We start from the raw sequence: 19754 nt of genomic DNA, 5'->3' as shown, positions 1-19754 counted from the left end.
CATGAACTGAAGCCATGCTGTGACCTGTCCCTGTGGGAGGAGCCACCCAGTAGCTCCATGCACTCCCACTGGATAACCGGCCAGGGGCTTGCCCAGCGACCATCTCACCAGCGTGGAAAGACCATCACATAAAGTGTCAAAAGAGCCGTATGCGCTCAGTGGCCCCAGACCTGCTTTCAGCTGCAGTGGATCATGAATCCAGTGTCTGGAACAGAGAATTAGCTGTACTATTTGACAAACTTGTAGAAGCTTGGGACCAGATTCGGCAAGCTTAAGAAGCCAGCAAAACAGAATTATCCACTTCAGCTTTAGGTAATCTAGGCCCCTGTGCATGTTGACGGAATAAAGCTGGCACTCCTCTCCATACCCTCCCCCCATCCTCCTCCCTGCCACATCTTGGTATCTTGACCCCTTTCTTCTGTCTCATTCAAATCCCAGCCATCGCCATTTCAGCTGCATTTTTCAAGGTCTGCATGCTTTTGGAATCTGTGTTTGATTATTGCCTTACACACCCAGGCTTCTCTGTGCCGTAAAAAGAGCCTGTTCTGGAGGAAGATTACATCGGCGATAAGGAGTGTTAGAGCTAAGCAGGGCATTAAAGCCATCATTGTGCTTGGAAATCAAAAGACATGCAGTTGCAATTGATCTTAAGTCCTGTATTAAGTAGACTGTTTTCTTTTAATATTCTTTGTCTTAAAAAATGTGGGGTCTGGTTTCTAAAAATGTGGTAACTCCATATATATTCCTTTGATTTCTAAAGCTTAGTCACTCTAAGAAAAAAGTGTAGCAATTTCACAAAGGTCCTCCCAAATGGAATATTAGAGCAACTGTGCTCTCAGCAAGCGATGGCCAACTTGTTCTGCCCTGGTTTCCCTCTCCTTCCTAAGCTTCCTGTCTCATCTCCTTTGTTCTGGGTGTTTTCAATCAGGGATCTCCCTGTCACCCCAAAGGCCACTTGTTCTTCAGACTGCCACTTTTTCCTAACTCCTATTGGAGAAAAATGAAGGTATTTTCCTGTAGGCTTATCATTTCAAATGCACATTTGACATCTTTTTCTTATCTTTCTCCCCATCCCAACCTCCAATATCTAATTTACCACCAAATCTCACGAAACTTATCTGACCATCTGTCACGTCTCTTCTATTCCATCTCCATGACCTTGTAGGGAGGAAAAAAAGAGAGAGAGAACATTTGCGCTTTTACCACAAACCACATTCTACCTACTTTTCCTTAGTCTCTGAGCCTGTGCGGTTATTATCATGAATCGGGCTGTACAGGTTAGGAAACTGAAGCTCTCCGAGATGTAAGCCATTGCCCAAGGCCACACAACTGGTAGTTTTTGAAACACGACTGGTTACAAATACCCAGTGGCTTAGCCAGTGTGGCTCAGTGATTGAGCATCGACCTATGAACCAAGCGGTCACGGTTCAATTCCTGGTCAGGGTACATGCCTAGGTTGCGGGCTCGGCTCAGTCCCCAGTGTGAGGCATGCGGGAGATAGCCAATCAATGATTCGCTCTCATTATTGATATTTCTGCCTTTCTCTCCCTCTCTCTTCCTCTCTGGAGTCAACAAAACTATCTCTTAAAAAATATCCAAGTGCAAGTCCACATCCAGTGGCTCTTCACTGGCGGGGAGGGTGCAATGCCCCCCCAGCCCCTCCATGCAGGCCTCCGTGCTGCCACGTTGGGGCAGAAGGGCCGGGTCTTCTCTCTTTGGTTTTCCTGAACTCTGGAGCTTCCAATGCATTCCGCCCGCCAGGCTGGTCCACCAAAGTGCTGGGCTCATTATGCCAGGTGTCTGGTCTAAAACCCACCGTGGCATGTTGGTGCTCGCTCCCTGTGCTCCAACCTTTTTTCTTTCCCATCTCTAAATCATCTGATCCAGGAGTGTGCATTTTGTGCCTCCCAGACCTCTCTCTGCTCATGGGGCTGGTGGGACAGAAGCACAGTGGGTTCTGGGGCCGGCTGGTCCTGGGTGTGGGTCTCAGCCTGCTTTCTTCATGGGAGCCCCCGATAGGTTTTTGCCATCCTCATCTAGAACATCATGCCAGTTGCCTCCCTCCAGCGGATTACGGATTACGGAGCTGCAGAGAACGTGGGCAATGCCTGCCGCTGTGAGGGCGGCCCTTGGCAGGCTCTCAGCCGGAGCCAGAGGGCGGTGGCGGTAATGCTATTATCTAGACCTTATCTGTCCTTTTAAACTCAGTTCAAATTTCTCCTCCTTTTTAAATTGCTCCAGCCTGATTTTATCTGCCCCCTCCTCTGAGCTGCCATATCAGTTCCCTCCGAACAATTCATTTAGCAATTTTAATTATGCGGTGCCTCTTGACACTGCTTTGTGATCTTGAAAATGCTTCTCCAAATGCCTCCTTGAGAGCTGTTAATCCTGTTCTAATGGGCCAAAGGAATTTAGAGGCAGGACTAGGTCGAAAGTGGTCGTAGCCTGGCGCCTGCACCTAACTATTCACAAACTCTTTGGACTCAAATTAAGAAATCTCACTACATTTGTAGACAATCAATGAGCTGAGTTGGAGTGAAGTAGAGAGAGTCCACAGATAGGTGCCCCTCTCTAGCTTTAGCCCAGATTCCTTTGTTCAGAGTTTGAGTGAGAAAGATATTGCAGAGTAAAATGTAAAATTCAAAAAAAGTTTCCTGTCCAATGTGTCTGATACAGCTGTCTTTTGAACCCTGGGAAATCTTAAAGCCCATCATGCTTTTTTTCTTGGTGTAGCTCCAAATTAGGAAATATTCTCATCATCTTCATTTTCTTTATTATTTTCCGGGCTTACATCTTTTCTGGGGTGGACTTTCCTTTTCCTTCTGTGCCTCTTCAGCCCACATCACTTGTTCTTCCCCCGCCCCTCGGGTTTTCCTATGGGCGAGTCTGGCGGGCAGAACAGTCCTATGCAATAAGCCTGAGGAAGAGCCATCCAAGGTCTAAGGTGGTGGCACTTTTACACCGAAGGGGCCATTTGGTTAATTGTGGGCTTTCCACAATTCCAGGGTTTAAAATCCCATGCTTTACTTCTGGTCCTAACTGGAGGTTTGGGGCACCCTCTTCAAACAATATAAGGATTGGCAGAAAACAAATCATTTGAAACAAGTTGTAGGCAAGTTTCCCAGGCCATCCAAAAACCACATTTCAATGCACTTGCATTTAGTCCGTTCCTAAACAAAACATATGTGACTAATTCTGGCACTATTTTTCCTACATAGGAAATGTCATTTTTGTTGAAATATGTGTCTAAGGAAAACAGGTGTCCTTGGCCTGCCAGGTTCAAAGCTGGGAAACTGAACTGTGTGGGGTCCTTTGGAAGAGCCGCCCCACCCCCAACCCCCAAAAGGCACTCTCCTTCTTGGGGTCCAGGACAGAGTGAAGAGTTGGAAGCCACGCCCTCCACCCGCTCTGGGGAGGTGTCCTCCCATGGAATGCCAGGCTCGGTTGACTGAGTTCTTCTCCCTGTGCCCTCAGCCTCAGCATCTGCCTGGGAGAGGATGCTATATAAAGCCTCAGAGGGCGCGCGGGGGAGGGGGGGGGGGCTGGCTCAGACACCCCGCCACTGGGATCTAGAAAGATCTCTCTCAGCAAAAAGCCCTTTCAAGAGAAAATTTTGAATTTTTGGAGAACACTGGAACATTCCAGACGAGGATTCTGTAGGGAAAGACGGAACCGGTAAGGATGCCGTCAGTAGAGCCATGTGTATACACAGCGTGTGTGTGTGTGTGTGTGTGTGTGTGCGCGCGCTGCCCATTTGCGGTTTAAGCCGGGGTTGTTCTCCAAAAGTCCATTAAAAAATATTTCAAAGTGTATTTTTTCCTCATTAAACATAAAGCTGTGCATGGGCAGTCCTGCAGCAAACACAGCCTATTAATCCAAACTGTGCCAGAGACGCAGTGGGTCACTTGGGAGGCTAATTCCGTTACCAACATTCTTCCCCAGGGCTCCCACAAACAATTGAAATTCCAAAATCTGTGGACAAATCTCACCTCCTAGAGAACCTCCCACAACTAGAGAGTGAGGCGAAAACCATTTCTATTATGTGATGTGTCTGGACTCTAGAGATGCACCAGGAGCTATCGAACTGCAGTAACACAGACACAGAAGGGTGACCCAGGAGAGTCTCCTGGGCACCGCAGAGCAATGATAGGAGTCAGCTGCATAGCCCTTCCAAGTCTGTTTGTTCTTCATGTTAGCCCGGTTTTAATTCTGATACTCCGAGACCCAGGCATCCTTATTTTGTGGCAGGAGCTTAGGTGGAAGGCTTTTAAATGAGCAATGCTGAGAGGACCTCGTATCCTGAGAGGAGACCATGAGAATGGTGGCCAGCTTGAGCCTCTTAGGGGAAGGAGGAGGAGGGGAAATTCAGCTGTAGAAAGGAGAAGCATACACATTGTGGAAGTCCTACTCCGTCCTCCATCCCAAGGGGAGAATGTGCGAGGTTGAAGGAGAGGAGAAAGAGGGTAAGGAAATTTTTGCCTGTCCCTCCTTTTTTCAAAAACGCATCTTCCCCCTTAGGTTCCCCCCTGTTATCTTAGACGTATTCTTCCATAAAAACCCTGATAAGCTGCGGGTAGATCCCACATTTGAGGATCATTAGAGGTTAAAAAGGTTTTATGGACAGAGCTGGGAACCATACAGGGTAGGACAAGGTAGGTTTATAATTGTGAGTGTGCAAAACACAGAGTTTATTTTTGTATTATGCTATTTTTCATACAAATAGCTGTAAACCTACTTTTGCCTGTGTATACCATTAGAACCTGGAGCAGATTTTTCTGTAGAAATAATAATAATAATAATAATAATAATAATAATAATAAAAAACATGTACCAGGAGTCTTTTGGAACATGTTCCACGTTTAAATTGGTTCTGCCTGTAGGTGTAGACTTGAGTGAGCCTGAGTAGAGAACTGTAAAATGCTAGTCACTCATGGGGAATCTAGGGTTTCCTTCCTTCGGAACTCAATGAACTGTTCTACCGCTGTCGTACACTTAGATACCAGCCTCCACTATGTGTTCCTGAGACACAAAATACATTTTCAAAGTTTTCCACATTTATGTTTTTTTTATGAATATGAGCTTTCCTATCTGAGAAACTTTAAACACTTAAGAAAATGATTATGATGCTCATGGGATCATTTTAGAGAACAAAAAAACAGATGGGAAGGAGGGCCGCTGACATGACCAGCTGACCTGCTGGGAGATATTGAACACTTTATTTTTCTTCCTCTGTGATCATTCTTCTGACCCTCTTGAAAGACAGCCAAGAAACTTTTTCTTCTCATTATTTCCAACCATTTCTCGGAAGTTCTTTCAGACTTACTATTAAACAAATCATCCATGCTTTGGGAGCACCACTTTAAACACTAGATGTTTACATTTATAAATAGAGAGGATTAATTATCTCTCCCCAACTCCCACCAAGTTTTAGCCTTAAGAGTTATTTAGTTTTGTTTGTTCTTGTATACTGAGCAGTGGCTCAGTAAGTGAGTTAAATAATAAGGTGTCTTGGTTCAGGAAAATGGGGTTCCTGAATGATTTAGAGCATATTGAAGACTTACACTCTCTCACTTAGATTTATGAGCATTTGTATTTTGTATTTTAGACTTATAGCAAATGGAAGATTTAAATTCTAAAGAATTTTTATTTTAACCTATCAATATCCTTTCAGAGAGAAAACACTAGGAGTAGGTAAGACACTTCCTTTTCTAACATTCAAAGCACACTCATACGTATTACATCTTTATCTTCCACTCCCCCATACCCAAGGTCTTATACTTTCAATGTTTCACTGGAATTTTATCACTTTAATCGATAGAACATTTTAGACTGTGATACAGATTCTTACTTAAATGTGCTAAGACAAAAAGAAACTACTAACCTGCTTCTGAGGAAGTGTGTCCTCTAAGGATCATTAACTGGGCCAGTCAGGAATGTCACAGAGGATTTAGTTTCTCTCATCTTTCGTTCTGCCATTGTTCTTGGCTTCTTCCTCAGGCAGGCTCCCCTAAATGGTCACCAGATAGTGGCTAAACACAAATGAATGAACAGAAGAAAGTGAGGAACCTCAGCCATGAACTATCGAAGTCCCTTCTTCCAATCTGATAAGGCCCCTTACATCATGGAGAGCAATAACCACACTAAGAATACTGTGCACTGATTGGCTTAGATGAACCAGGGCCCACCAATAGTGTTGGGGATGAGATCAGCTGCACTTCTATATGTCTGTGAGTAGAAGGGACAAGGAGGTGGATACTTAAAGTAAGTTGTTGGGAAGTGACAAGTGGAGAATAGGTGCTGGGTAAGCAACCCACGGTGCCCGTTGAAGTGGGGCTACTGTACTTATTGGATGCATTCTTATGGTAATCTGTCGATTCCTGGCTCTTATCCCTACATACTGCTGCAGACTGTCCATTCTTTTACGAAGGCCCTCTCAAGTTATTTCTTGGCACCTGGTGGGAGGCAGAGCATGTCTCATGTATGAGCAGCCATGGTGTTGTCTTCATCTTCTGGTCTAAGTTGCTGAGGTCTCCATGACTAGAAAGTGCCCACAATTCAGCTGACACTGCCATCCAGAGTCACTCATGCATAGAACCTGCTTGGAGGCCATTTAGTGCTTTGTTCTTCGGAGCATGTCATACAAGTCATTCTGTATTCTGTGCTGAATTGGGGAGATGCTTCTAAAAGCTCATGGAATTTAAAGTGAAAATTACTCCATTAGGAAATACTTTCTGTTTTCAGACATAGATTGTAGAGTCGGGGCATGGGGACAGGAGAACAATGTTGAGGATGCCTTCCCGGCTCCTAGGCTTGGACAGCTGGGTGGAGCTAGGTTGTCATCAGGAGTACTGGCTCCTTGTGGTGTTTGACAACCAAGTTAAATAGACCAGTGGTCGGCAAAGTGCGGATCGCGAGCCACATGAAGCTCAAGAGCCGCCGTTTGCTGCTCTGTTGGCTAATGAGTTTGCCAACCACTGAAATAGACCAATGTAGGCGGTTTTGTAACCTGTTTATTATCCTTTATAGTGTTACACCTGTGGGAAAATGTGTCCCAGACCCCAGAATTTGAGTTTGGACTTAGAATGATTAGAGCACAGTTTGTGTGCAAGTTACTTAAATAGGTTTCAGTCCTTTATGCCACTATCACTATAGGACAAAATTTCTCCTTGTCCCCCTTTTTCCCAACAATACTATGGCATTAGAAAAGAAAGCTTTAGAAAGAGGTAGAATTTTCTTTCCTGCCTCCACCAAGGCTTCAATTATTTGATTTAATAATTAATGTCAAGGCTAAGCAGGTGACTCTCTTCCCGCTGGATGAGTTTGCTTGGTTCCATAAAGGCAAAGGACCACTGGGGAAGACTGCTGATTCTCTCAACTATAAAATGGGTGGTAACACCCCCCCTCCCCCCAGCTGCGTATGGCATTTGTTCCTTTATTCCTTAATGCTTGGCAATCCAGGGAAGATGGTTGAGGTGGTGTATGGAGCCCTACTCTGGAGCTCAAGTCATAGGAGAAAAGCACAGGTAAGGCCACAGGGATTTGTAATGGGTAAACTTGGCCTCAGTGGGCCTGCCTGCCTGCCTTGCTTCCGCCTCTCAACTGGAATTGTTATACAACTGATGCCACTGTCTCTTCATTGACCTTGTTTGAGAAGCTTTTAGAGAAGAAACTAAATTCAGATGTATGGGAAAAAGTGAAGCTGTAGAAAACAGAACTGACCCTCCTTCACAAGGAAAGTTGGTATTAAACCCTCCGCTCACCCCCAACAATACCAAGTAAAGTGTTATCTTATTTTTGAGTGCTACTTGCTCTTTGGAAGATTTCTCAGCCGGTATCAATAGGTTTTGAAACATCTTGCCTAACTGAGATGTGTGTCTAAAGAGACATAAAGAGCAGAAATATTTGAAGATGAGTTGTATAGGATGGCTAAATGCTTATATACAAATCAGTCTTTCCAGGAATATAAAAGTGAAGATCGAGTCTAAATGTCTACTTGCTATTTTGCTGGTTGTCTTTGGTGGGAGAGCTTTTCTATGAATCAGAGAAGGCTTCCTTGTGCGCATGTGTACACATTCACTGAACGGGGACCTTGCTGCTCTCTGTAGCCTCATTGCTATTTGTAATCTGCCCGGACAGGACATAACGCACTGGCTGCCCTACCTGTAGCTGTTATTTAAAACAAAACAATAAATGATCATGGGACCTCAAACAGCCCAAACTCCTCCTAAACATAATCCAAAATGAGTTGTTGTTTTTGTGTGTGTGTGTGTGTGTGTGTGTGTGTGTGTGTGTTTAATGGCTCCCTTAAATAGTTTCTCACTCCCTGTAGTCTAGTTCTAAAGAAGGAATTATGGTTTTCTTTAAGAGCCAACCATTTCTTTAGATTTTGAGTTCTTCTACAATGAACTATAATGGCCCATTCGAGAAACTGTACCCATTTTGAGCATCGTTTCTATTGTTGGACAGTTGTTGAGTGCTAAGCTGGTCTTTGATCTGTTGGGGCTTGCTGGTTTCCATGGAGCCAGGCTGGCTGATCACCAAGTGAGAATCCGGCATTCCAGTCAGTGTTCCTAATCAGGCCTGACCTGAAATGCGTGCACAAAGGACTTTAAGATCACAGCGCATTACATGTGAGTTATGTGGGGGAAAAGTCTGCGATAAAGGTTTAAAAACTGGTGTTCCTTTTACTTATTATGATTGGTTTCTGGAAAATCATTTCAGACTTCTAATGGTACAAAATACATGGTTTCTCCAGTCCTTCTACTTTGCACAAAATAATACAAAACAGAATTTGTCTCATTTGACCTTAAATGTAAATAAAATGGGCACCGAATCATTGTGAGCAGTATGGTAGCAATCTTTTTACTTTACAGCAGTGATGCCTCAAAGCAATGGCTAGCCCTAACTTATTTTAACATTTTAACTTAAGCCCTCTCAGGGCTTCTTTGTTTCTTCCCCACCTAGTTGTGTTGGATGGCTAAAATAAGATTGCTATAAAAACCACCGTTCTTTCCTTTTAACTCAAGCATTTGCAAGTTACATAGTGGTTTCAAGAGACACAAAAGGGGATTCCTGGGGTAGAGCTAGTCCTCAAATGGAGAGAGACTAAATCCTTCAAGGCTTATCATTGTAAAGAGCTGAGAGCTGGGAGCTGGGAGCGCCTATTGTACAAATTGCGTAGGAGCAGAGGGGAAGAATAGAATACTTTTTCCTGGGTGCATGGGGGCTGAAGAACTGCTGAGATGGCATCTGAGCTTCTACAGGGGACAGTCCCTGACCTAGTTTGACGCTGACTCCCTTGCAATTACTTCTGCTTGAACCCATCAGGCTTTGATTAAAAGGGTAGAATTAGCTCTTTAGTTAACATGTAAAACCATGAGATGCTCTTTGGGGTAAATTTTTGCCTAAATTACCTTCAATACCGTGAAGTACCTTTGATGTCAAAGTTACTTCAACTATTTATGTAGGTCCTTTGGCAGAATCCTGGGGAGCAATTATAAGAATGATTTTTAAATTCCATCAGGTTCTTTCCAACAATGTTCTTCATGTTGATGTTGTGCTAACCTGGATTTTGACCTTATAATGTATTTCTAATTTCCTTTTGAAGCCATTCCTGGAATTACTGAGGAGTTTTTGTATTAAAGGACAGCAGCAGCTTTATTACTTTTTAATCCCTGCTTCCTCAGCAAAACAGATGTTTATTTTGTTTATAAATCCCATGGGTTTTTATAAAAATATCAAGAACAAATAATCAAGAACAAACATTTTATACATGGAAATTAAGGATGGTTTTACAATTGTGCGATACATGCAACAGCTCTGGGGCTGGCATGTTGCTATCACTCCAGGGGGTTTGCGATCAGCTCCTGGTGGCCTGTGGAAGGCCGGGCAGGTGTGAGAAGCTGTAGGTGGTGGCCTGTTCATCTTTTCAGGGTTGCCATCTGGATTATTCTTCCAGCTCTTTGCTTTGCCCTAGGTTTACTCTTTGTCGCCAACACAAAATTTATCTTACAATGCCTTTAAAGTATAATTAGTGGATCATATTCCTTATAAAGTCAGTGAAATACAAGTCAACAAGAGGCTATAAAGAATTTACTTAATTCATTTTTTATTAGGAAAACATCTCCACTACTGATTTTTTAAAATAGAGTCTTACTGTTTATTTACCCTTCAAAAAGTTCTAATTAGTTGTAACTATAAGCCTATAGTAAAATGATGCTATATTTCACCAAGAGTAGCATTTAGAGGAAATAAGAGAATACAGACAATTTTAAATCATTGTTGCTTTGACACTTGTACATTTTATTTTATATAAATATTTAATGTATAAATATATGTATTAAATTACTTACATATACTTGTGTTAAGTTGACTATACTATATGTCATATTGGAAGAATGTTTTCTATTATTTTAAACAATATTATCATTGATGCATGAGCTCTTCAGCTATTTGTTAATGTACTATCATTTTTCCTTTGAATGCTATAACAGAAAATCATATCTAAGACTTTGAATTACAAGGAATTTTTAAAGATGAGTCGGTATAACACTCCATATATTTTTATAAAAGTAAATGACATAAAAGCAATTCCTTATCATGTGCTCAAAAAAGCCAGACCCTTTCCCTCTCCAGAGGAGAAATACAGGCACAGCCAATGAGTATAAATTTTTTGTTGATAATTCGAAGAACGGAAAGAAAAATATATAATTATCTGTTGTTACTTTGTAGATATTTAATTTCATTTTCACACAGGTAATTTTATAACGGAAAGAAGGTGCGAACTCACTGTACAAGTGAGGGAAGAGCACTATTTAGAGATAAAAAGAAAGATAAGATTTAAATAAAATTGCTGGCCCCTCCTGACATGCTCCTTTCTCTCCTTTCTCTCCTCGTGTTCCTGCAGATGGACTCTCAGCGGGAGTGTCTGCCCCTGAGGAGCAGGAGATAAATAATTCAGCACTTTCTGCTACCTATCAGCTCTCTGCTTATAAGCCCCCTCAAATTACATATTCTGGCGAGATTCCTCACTTGTTAAAGCGTTTAATTATTGTGTTTGGCGGTCATGGTTGGGTGCATCATGTAAACAAATGCCTACTTCAAACACTGACACTGATTTTTTTCATCGTCTGCCGGAAAGGAGGCTATTTGATGTGCCGTTCGAACGCTCTATTTCTGATTATATAATTTAGGTCTGGGAAAGAGAGTTTTGGCATTTGTCTGCAGTCCTTCTGCCATAGAAAATTAACCTTTAGCATCCTCTTTAAAAGGGCAAATCCTTGTGGATACAAGTTCCAAAAACACTTTTAAGGTAAGCGCCGTTCTAGGGAAAGATCCTTTTATCGTCCAGCAGCTGCACATCTGGCTAGCACTGCGTTATTTTTAAACATTCTGTGTAACCTGTGACCTCTGTGACCGGAACTGTCAGCCCCCATTCTAGTCCAAGAAGAGTCCCTAAATGTTTAGACAGAGAGCCTGGTAGACAGAGTTGAATTTCTCCTGCCTGTCTGTGGGCAGTGCTTACTGTAGATGCTGCAGGATATTCATGAGCACACCTCAGCGCACGATATCCTCATTTAGGGCATTTCACACATCTGTACTCGAGTAAAAATTAGGTAAGCCATTACCTTTAATGGACTATGATTTTTCTCAATTCAGTTTCTAGAAGGAAATCTAACCCTTTTTTTCCTACCACATATGCAAATACTTAGACATGAGGGCATTATCTATCTCTCTATAATAATAAAAGCCTAAGCAACCAAACAGACAACCGAACAGGCTGTGTAGGGCGGCAGGGGGATTAGTGAAGGATGGCCAAATGACTGAGCAGCTGGCTGCATGAGGCGACCAGGCCGGCAGGGGAGTTAGTGTGGGGCAACCAAACAACTGAATAGCAGGCTGCGTGGGGCGACCAGGCTGGCAGGGGGGATTAGTGAAAGGCAACCAAACAACCAAACAGCAGGCTGTGTGGGGTGATCAGGTCCACAAGGAGGGACAGTTGGGAGTGACCAAGCTGGCAGGGGGGCAGTGAGGGGCAACCAAACAACTGAGCAGCAGGCTGCGTGTGGCAACCAGGCCAGCAGGGGGGTTAGTGAAGGGTGACCAAACGACTGAGCAGCAGGCTGTGTGGGGTGACCAGGCCCCCAGGTGGGCAGTTGGGGGTAACCAGAACAGCGGGAGGAGGCAGTTAGGGGCAACCAGGCCAGCAGGGGCAGGGAAGTTAGGGGTGACCAGAACAGCAGGGGGGATGGTAGTTCGAGGTGATCAGGCAGGCTGGCAGGCAAGTGGTTGGGAGCCAGTGGTACTGGATTGTGAGAGAGATATCCAACTGCCAGTCAGACATTTCCTGAGGAATGTCTGTCCCAGAATGGAGAGGGTGCAGGCTGAAGGGACCTGCCCCTCATGCATGAATTTCATATACATACATATATATGGCTAAGTGACCGACTGTATGTTTGTTTGACCTTCCAACCGACCAACCAGATAGTACATATGATGCGCACTGGCAATTTAAAAATAAATGTTGACTCATGCATGTACGATACATATAAAGCTCTATATTATTTTCATATACATTTTATTAAGTTTCTTTCATCTCTAACATGTCTGTTATAGAGAAAGGGTGAATAGCGATATAAAATATTTTGTATTTTAATTTTATAATACTATTAGAGGACATTGCATGAAGAGATTCGTGCAATAGGCCTTCCTTCCCTTGGCTTCCAGCACCGGTTTTCCTCCAGCACCGGGACCCAGGCCTTCGCTCTGGCCAGAGTCTGCCTTCTGCCATCTTCATATTCCCTACAGACTCCGGAGTCTGCAGTCTTGTCTTTGCTGCAGCACTCCACTTTTGTAGATCCTTCACTCCCAACCCCATCCTCCCTCTCAAAGCAGGCATCCTGCCCCGCCTGGCCACTCCGCACCTAGAGCAGCTGGGTTGCTGCCATCTTTGGCCTTCTAATTTGCATACTCACTCTGATTGGCTGTGGGTGTAGTGGAGGTATGGTCAATTTACATGTTTGTCTATTATTAGGTAAGATATTATATATACTATTTTGACATGTAAATTTTTGCGGTAACATATTTATCACATGAATCTTTCTTCTAATTAATTTCCTTCCAGTGTGCATGAAACAATGCACTGGGCCACTAGTGTAAGGATAAAATACTCAGACATGAAGGACTTATTTAAGGCCAAGCTCTCTTTTAGGCCTGACTTTCCTAGAATCAACCTGCTAAGAGGGAGTTATATCAGCTCACCTAAATTTAGAGAGCCAGCTGGATTCAAGCTATTGTTACACGTTATTGTACAACTACATTTATGGCACCTGGGTTTCACTTTTAGCATAGTGCCAGATTATACCTCACACATCGCCTATAAAAGGTATGTACAAATTGGGAGCTGTTTTCTACTTGAAAATGTAGTGGTAAACTCAGTAGTGTTCTCTGCATTGATGAAGGTGCCCAGATGAGAAATAGTTACCGGTAGTAATCACAGTGACATTTTGGGAGGTTACCATGTGCCAGCAGGTATTGGGGGTAAGTGGCCTGCACGCCCTTTACTTCTCCTATGCCACCTGTGATAGCAGCCCCAGTGGTTTCCTGCATTCGTTCTTGTCCACTTCAATCCATGTCCATTCAAACCGTTTATGTGAGCAAACTTATGCACTTTGGGAACTGGCCCAGGGTCACTTGTCTCCTATGTGGCCGAAGGACTCACACCCAGGTGTATCAGATACCAATGTGTGTGCCTGCAGGTGCGTTTTCTCAAATGCGTTTAAACATTCTTGTGACTTTTCTCGTTCCTCCCTTCATGCTTTCCAGGTTGGGGTAGGGGTTTAGGAGAAGGGAGCTTCTACCCCTACAACCTCATCCTTTGGTTTCTTACATTTCTAATGTAAGTGGGTATCTTGAGTCATTTACCCCCTTGCCGTGATAGCTTTATTTTGGCCCCAGCCTTTAATGATAAAACTTTTTTCTTAGTGGAAGAATAAACACAAGGATTATTTTAAATCTAAGATGATAAAATTAAAACAGCAAAAATGAACTGACATGTTTTTTTTGCAGACATCATGATAAAATGCCAATAAAATGTAGGTAAATCGAGTAAAAATAAAGTCACTAACCACAAGATATAATACAAAAGAAAAATATTTAAGATTTAGACCTCATATCACAAAATATATAACTACCATATTTTCCGGCGTATAAGACGACCTCCTAATTTTACAGTTAAAACATAGGTTTAGGCCTATATTCGCTGTATAAGACTACCCCCCACTTCCAAGGCAACACCAGTTCTTTTTTTAATTAAATTTTTAATGAATAACATTTTTCGAACATACCGTAATATACCGTACATTGATACGATAAATGGAAGGTCTCTTCACAAATGGCAATGCCATGAACTTGACCGAGATTTTTTTTTTTTCGGGATATACTCGGCGTATAAGACAACCCCCGATTTTTCGGTTGACTTTTTTTCGTTTCAAAAGTCGTCTTATACGCCGGAAAATATGGTACATAATTTCAGTGAACTCCCCACGAATTAAAGAATTATATATTTGGAGTAGCACAGTTCCACCTATAAAGGGGAAAATTTTGTTGAAGGCAAAGAAAATGAAAAGCACAAGATGAATATATATGTATTTATATAGAATTTATAACCTTTTAAAGCTAAAATAGAATGAAAAATACAAAATGAGATGGTATGCATAGCTAAAATTTGAGACTTGATAACACACATATACACACATGAATTCATATAAATGTGAGGTACCATGTCAGACTCTAAGAGGTACATGGTTCAACGATACCATTGAACAGCTATTTCACCCAGAATAAAACAAATAGAGAACCACATATGGAGATTTATCTATTACAACTTTTTTTAAAAAAATGAACACATTTTACCCCTATGAAGTGAAGAAAAGTCAAAGACCAACCCTGGAAAACAGACTCCTGCATCTGCTGACCACGTAAAGGAGTTCTATCCTTTGGGAAAAACCTGGACTTACATAGTAAGAATTATTCGTCTTACCCTTTGAACCCGCAGTGCTCTGTCTGGGAATTTGTCCCAAGGATATCGTGAGATAAGCACTTATTGAGCAACTGCGGTATGAGAAGTGGATGTGAAGGAGACAGATTGTAATCTGAAGGAGTAACTAGGGCAATTCAAACATGCTGAAACAGTACATGTCCAAAATGTTTTCAAAGAAGTAATTATAGTGGGGGAGAATGCTCATGGTAGCCGGTGTCTCAGAATGAGAGAACTCATCTTCCTGCATCACCCACCACCCTGCAACCAAAACTGCCCCCGCTCTTCTGTTCATTCCTCTGCGAGTGAAAGGCAATGCCGGTCCTTAGGTGCCCCCACCACAGGCCTTAGCGCCTCCCTGGCTCCTCCCTGCCTTTCACACCCCACCCTCACACCACGTGTGTGCTCCACACTCCCGCGGCCTTATCCAGGCTGCTGCCATCTCTCCTCGCTGGTCTTCACCTCCCTGCATTCTTGCTTCCTCCAGCCTGTGTTGTTTTTTGTTGTTGTTTGTTTATTTGGGTTTTTTTGTTTTTTGTTTTTAGAGAGAGGGGGGGAAGGAAGAAGTAGAGAGAGATAGAAACATCTATTGGCTGCACCCCACTGCTGGGGATTGAGCCTGCAACCCAGGCATGTGCCTGACCAGGAACGAATCAGTGACTGGTTGGGGTATGAGTCGACGCTCAACCACTGAGCCACACACTGGCCGGGACCTCCAGTCTGCTTTTGAATTTCATTGAGAACCTTTTCAAAACACAGAACTGATCATGGTCCTCCTCACTTTCAAACCTTTCAAAAACCACCTCATCGCTGCACAACAAAGTCAAACTCTTTGTTAAGATTTATGAGCCGAAACCGATTTGGCTCAGTGGATAGAGTGTCAGCCTGCGGACTGAAAGGTCCCGAGTTCGATTCTGGTCAAGGGCATGTACCTTGGTTGCGGGCACATCCCCAGTAGGGGGTGTGCAAGAGGCAGCTGATCGATGATTCTCTATCATCAATGTTTCTAACTCTATCCCTCTCTCTTCCTCTTTGTAAAAAAAATCAATAAAATATATATTTAAAAAAAAAAGATTTATGAGACCCTTCATCGCCTGGTTCCTGTTTACCTCTGTAATTTTGTCTCTCCCCCCTCCTTATAACTCCTAACAGTAACACACACACACACTCACACACGCACACACACCACAGTTTTTACCTTACAGTTCCACCCAACTGGCACCATGGTCTATGCACAAGGGACTCCCTAGTCCTGCCCCTTTCTCCTACTCCATCTCCCCACCCCCACCCCGGCTCCAGGCTGCTAACTCCTACTTATTCCTGTTTGTTCTTCTGGGACCAGCTCATATATCATCCCCTCTAGGGACATCTTCGTGATATGGATCCATTTCTGATTCACACAAAGACCAGCCTAAGGGCCCACCTGTGTTTGCCACACACCTGGCAAAGCCTTCATGTAGAATGTTGTCGTCTCTCTTGGGGAAAATTCCAAAATCTGATGTCTAAACTCCCTGCTTTCCATATAACTTGAGGCAAACATATTAGCCTTTCTAATCTCTCATATGGCTAATCTCTTATACTATTTGGTAGCTACAGCCATTTAAAATTATGAGTAAAAATAGTCTATTCCTGCTCACTTCCTTGCTATGCTCATAAACAAGAAGAAATTGCTGGGACTGCCAGGCTTGGGAGCCTTCACCACTGCCGCGGAGAGAGATAAGGAGGAGTATGCCTCCAGCGGGTCCAGGAAGAGATCCTGACCAGCCGGAAAGGGTCACTGGGAGAAAGAGGTGACCCACATGAGATCACCCAAATTCCATGAGCTGGAAAACCCAGTTAGCTCCGTATTTGTTTCTTAAATAGTCTGTTATCAAGGGTTTTTAGCAAGAGTAAAGCAGGAAATCTTAGCAGTTATTTTTAATGCATCCCCTTGTTTTTAATGTAGGTAGTATTTGTGGCCCCTTAAATGCTAGTATGAATGATACTTAAAGACAAAACGGGACCCCAAAAAAAGGTAAAATGTTTCCCCACTTTTTCTGCTCCCAATGAAACACTGAAATTCAGCAAGGACTGAAGAAATTCTAATAACTCTATGAAGTGAACACGGAGAATTCCAACTCCTTGTTCCACTAACAATGCTCCACACATAAACAAGAATTATTTCTTAACAGAAACAATCGGGGTTCACTTCAGATGCCTTCATACACAGGAGTTTTTCTATTCGGTTGAGCCTGAATTACCCGTCTTGACCCAATCTAATTGATGTAAGTGGTAGGAATTAATTTTCTGCAGACAGGGATCAAGACTAATCCAAGTCAATCAGCGCCCTGTAATTAATCCGCATACTCTCTTAAAAGAGAGAGAGAAATGTTGGCACATTCTCCGGTTTAAGGTTCTGCACCAATCTAATACAGAGTTCTGCAGTTTTACGGGGTTCAGATTTCAGGGTGGATTTACAAATAACAAAGGTTTTGCTAAAGCAGATGGTTATTTCCAGCTGCCAAATGTTGAGGTTTCCTTGAGAATCTGTTCCAACCCTCCATGAGTAAATGAGTGATTATGTGAATTAAAGACTAAACATTTCTATGTGCCTTTCAAATATGGTTAGGAAACCTGGGTCTTATCATATTAGGTTAACATTGATTTTATAATTTTAGAGAAATCTCTGAGAAAAATAGATAATCCCTGGAAAAAAATGATGACAAAAATATTAATAATTTTCCATAAAACCAATATATTAAAACAAATTATCAAATTGCATAAGTAAGTGAAGGTGCCACGCTCATGTAAGGTTGCCTTGTCTTATAAAGGAGAAAATAAATGTGGAAATGATTTTTGAACTTATCTTCAGGTTTTGACAGGAGAAGACTCTGTTGCCTTTACTTGAATTGCTGCATTCTTAATCAAGTTTGAGTTTAAGGGTTGTTAATGTAGTTTAACCAAGGTTCTAATCTTACAATGAATGCTAAGCTACAAGAGGTGTGTAGTCCTTTGTTAAACTTCTTGAACTTATGGCTCTATGTTCAACAATGTAGATGGGATTCTAGGGACACAGCAGAAGTTAAACTTAAAATCTAAGTTTATATAAATGTCAGCAACCCACAGTTCATCATAGTGCTGTCTTTGAAGGATCCACAAAATAAAATTTGTATGAGAAAGTGGATCATATTTCCCATGGGAATGATTTTATAATTATGGGCCAATTTCTTTTATAGAGTTTATATCTAATTATAACAATAGAGTGTTTTTTAAAATTACAACAGCTGTAATAGAAATACCATGCATCCTGATTATACCAGAGTCCCCAGTGTACAACAATTGTTCATTCACTCATTCATTCATTCATTCATTCTACAGGTACTCCGTGAGTATATAGTATGTGCTAGGCACTATTCCAGGCTTGGAGATTTGATGTGGGCAGAAAGTATATGCCCCCCACCATCACCAATATCACAGAGTGCCCTAGCCAGTTTGGCTCAGTGGATAGAGAATTGGCTGGTGGACTGAAGGGTCCCAGGTTTAATTCTGGTCAAGGGTCGCCTGTCCCTTGGTCGCAGACTCGATCCCCAGCCCTGGCTGGAGTGTGTGCAGGAGGCAACCAATTGATATGTCTCTCTCACATCCATGTTTCTCACTCTCTGTCTCCCTCCCTTCTTCCCACTCTTTCTAAAAATCAATGAAAAAATATCTTTGGGCGAGGATTAACTATATTATGTCTATTTATATAACAGCCTAAAGCAACCCTTACAACTGACTCGTTATAATGACCGGTGGACCAGTTTCTATAATATGCACTGACCACCAGGGAGCAGACGCTCAATATAGGAGCTGCCCTCTATTGGTCAGGGTGCTACCACAGCTAACTCCCCACAGCCAACCGGCAGTGTTGGCGGCTGGTGGCCATTCCTTCTGCGCCCGGTCCAGCAATCGTCACCTGCTCCCCTAATCCTTTCCCAGGGGGGTTGAGGTTCAGGGGCTGGTGAGAAACCTTCCACACATTGTCCCTCGCTCCAGCTGGAGGGCCCCAATTGGCCCGAGGTCCTTCCTGATCCCCCTCCCTGGCTGACAGGACCTGATCAGCCCTGATCACCAGCTAGGCCTAGGGATCCCACCTGTGCATGAATTCATGCACCAGTCTCGTGTGTGTGTGTGTGTGTGTGTGTGTGTGTGTGTGTGTGTAGTGAATTAAAGACTATATATATATGTGTGTGAGTGTATACAATATATATGTATATATACAGTATATGTGTATATATCATAAAGTAGACTACTTGGGGAGAATAATATAAACCAAGTATTTATTGAAAATTATAAATGGCCAAAACCGGTTTGGCTCAGTGGATAGAGCGTCGGTCTGGGGACTGAAAGGTCCCAGGTTTGATTCTGGTCAAGGGCTTGTATCTTGGTTGCGGGCACATCCCCAGTAGGGCGTGTGCAGGAGGCAGCTGGTCGATGTTTCTCTCTCATCGACGTTTCTAGCTCTCTGTCCCTCTCCCTTTCTCTCTGTGTAAAATCAATAAAATATATATTTTTTAAGAAAAGAAAATTATAAATGATAGAAAGAAAATAATCCAGACACTGCCTGGAGGACAGTACTTAAGTTTATGAGACTGAGAAAACGGTCACTCACAGTCTCCGTGGGAAATTAGAAGCAGACATCTATGAACTCAGTCTGTGGTGGGGGGAGCCCTGTTGGCCTTCACGCAGCCTTCGGCCT

General features: G+C 42.8%; 1 protein-coding gene across 1 annotated transcript in view; it reads left to right on the top strand.

Annotated features, from left to right (window-relative positions):
- Positions 1-19754, top strand: part of PLEKHG1 (pleckstrin homology and RhoGEF domain containing G1) — a 187517-nt gene that overhangs the window by 59521 nt on the left and 108242 nt on the right. The window lies entirely within an intron of this gene.

This window comes from Pipistrellus kuhlii, unplaced genomic scaffold (assembly GCF_014108245.1).
Source record: "Pipistrellus kuhlii isolate mPipKuh1 unplaced genomic scaffold, mPipKuh1.p scaffold_m20_p_5, whole genome shotgun sequence".
NCBI lineage: Eukaryota > Metazoa > Chordata > Mammalia > Chiroptera > Vespertilionidae > Pipistrellus > Pipistrellus kuhlii.
The sequence above is the reverse complement of the archived record's forward strand: the minus strand, read 5'-3'. Positions and strand labels throughout refer to the sequence as shown.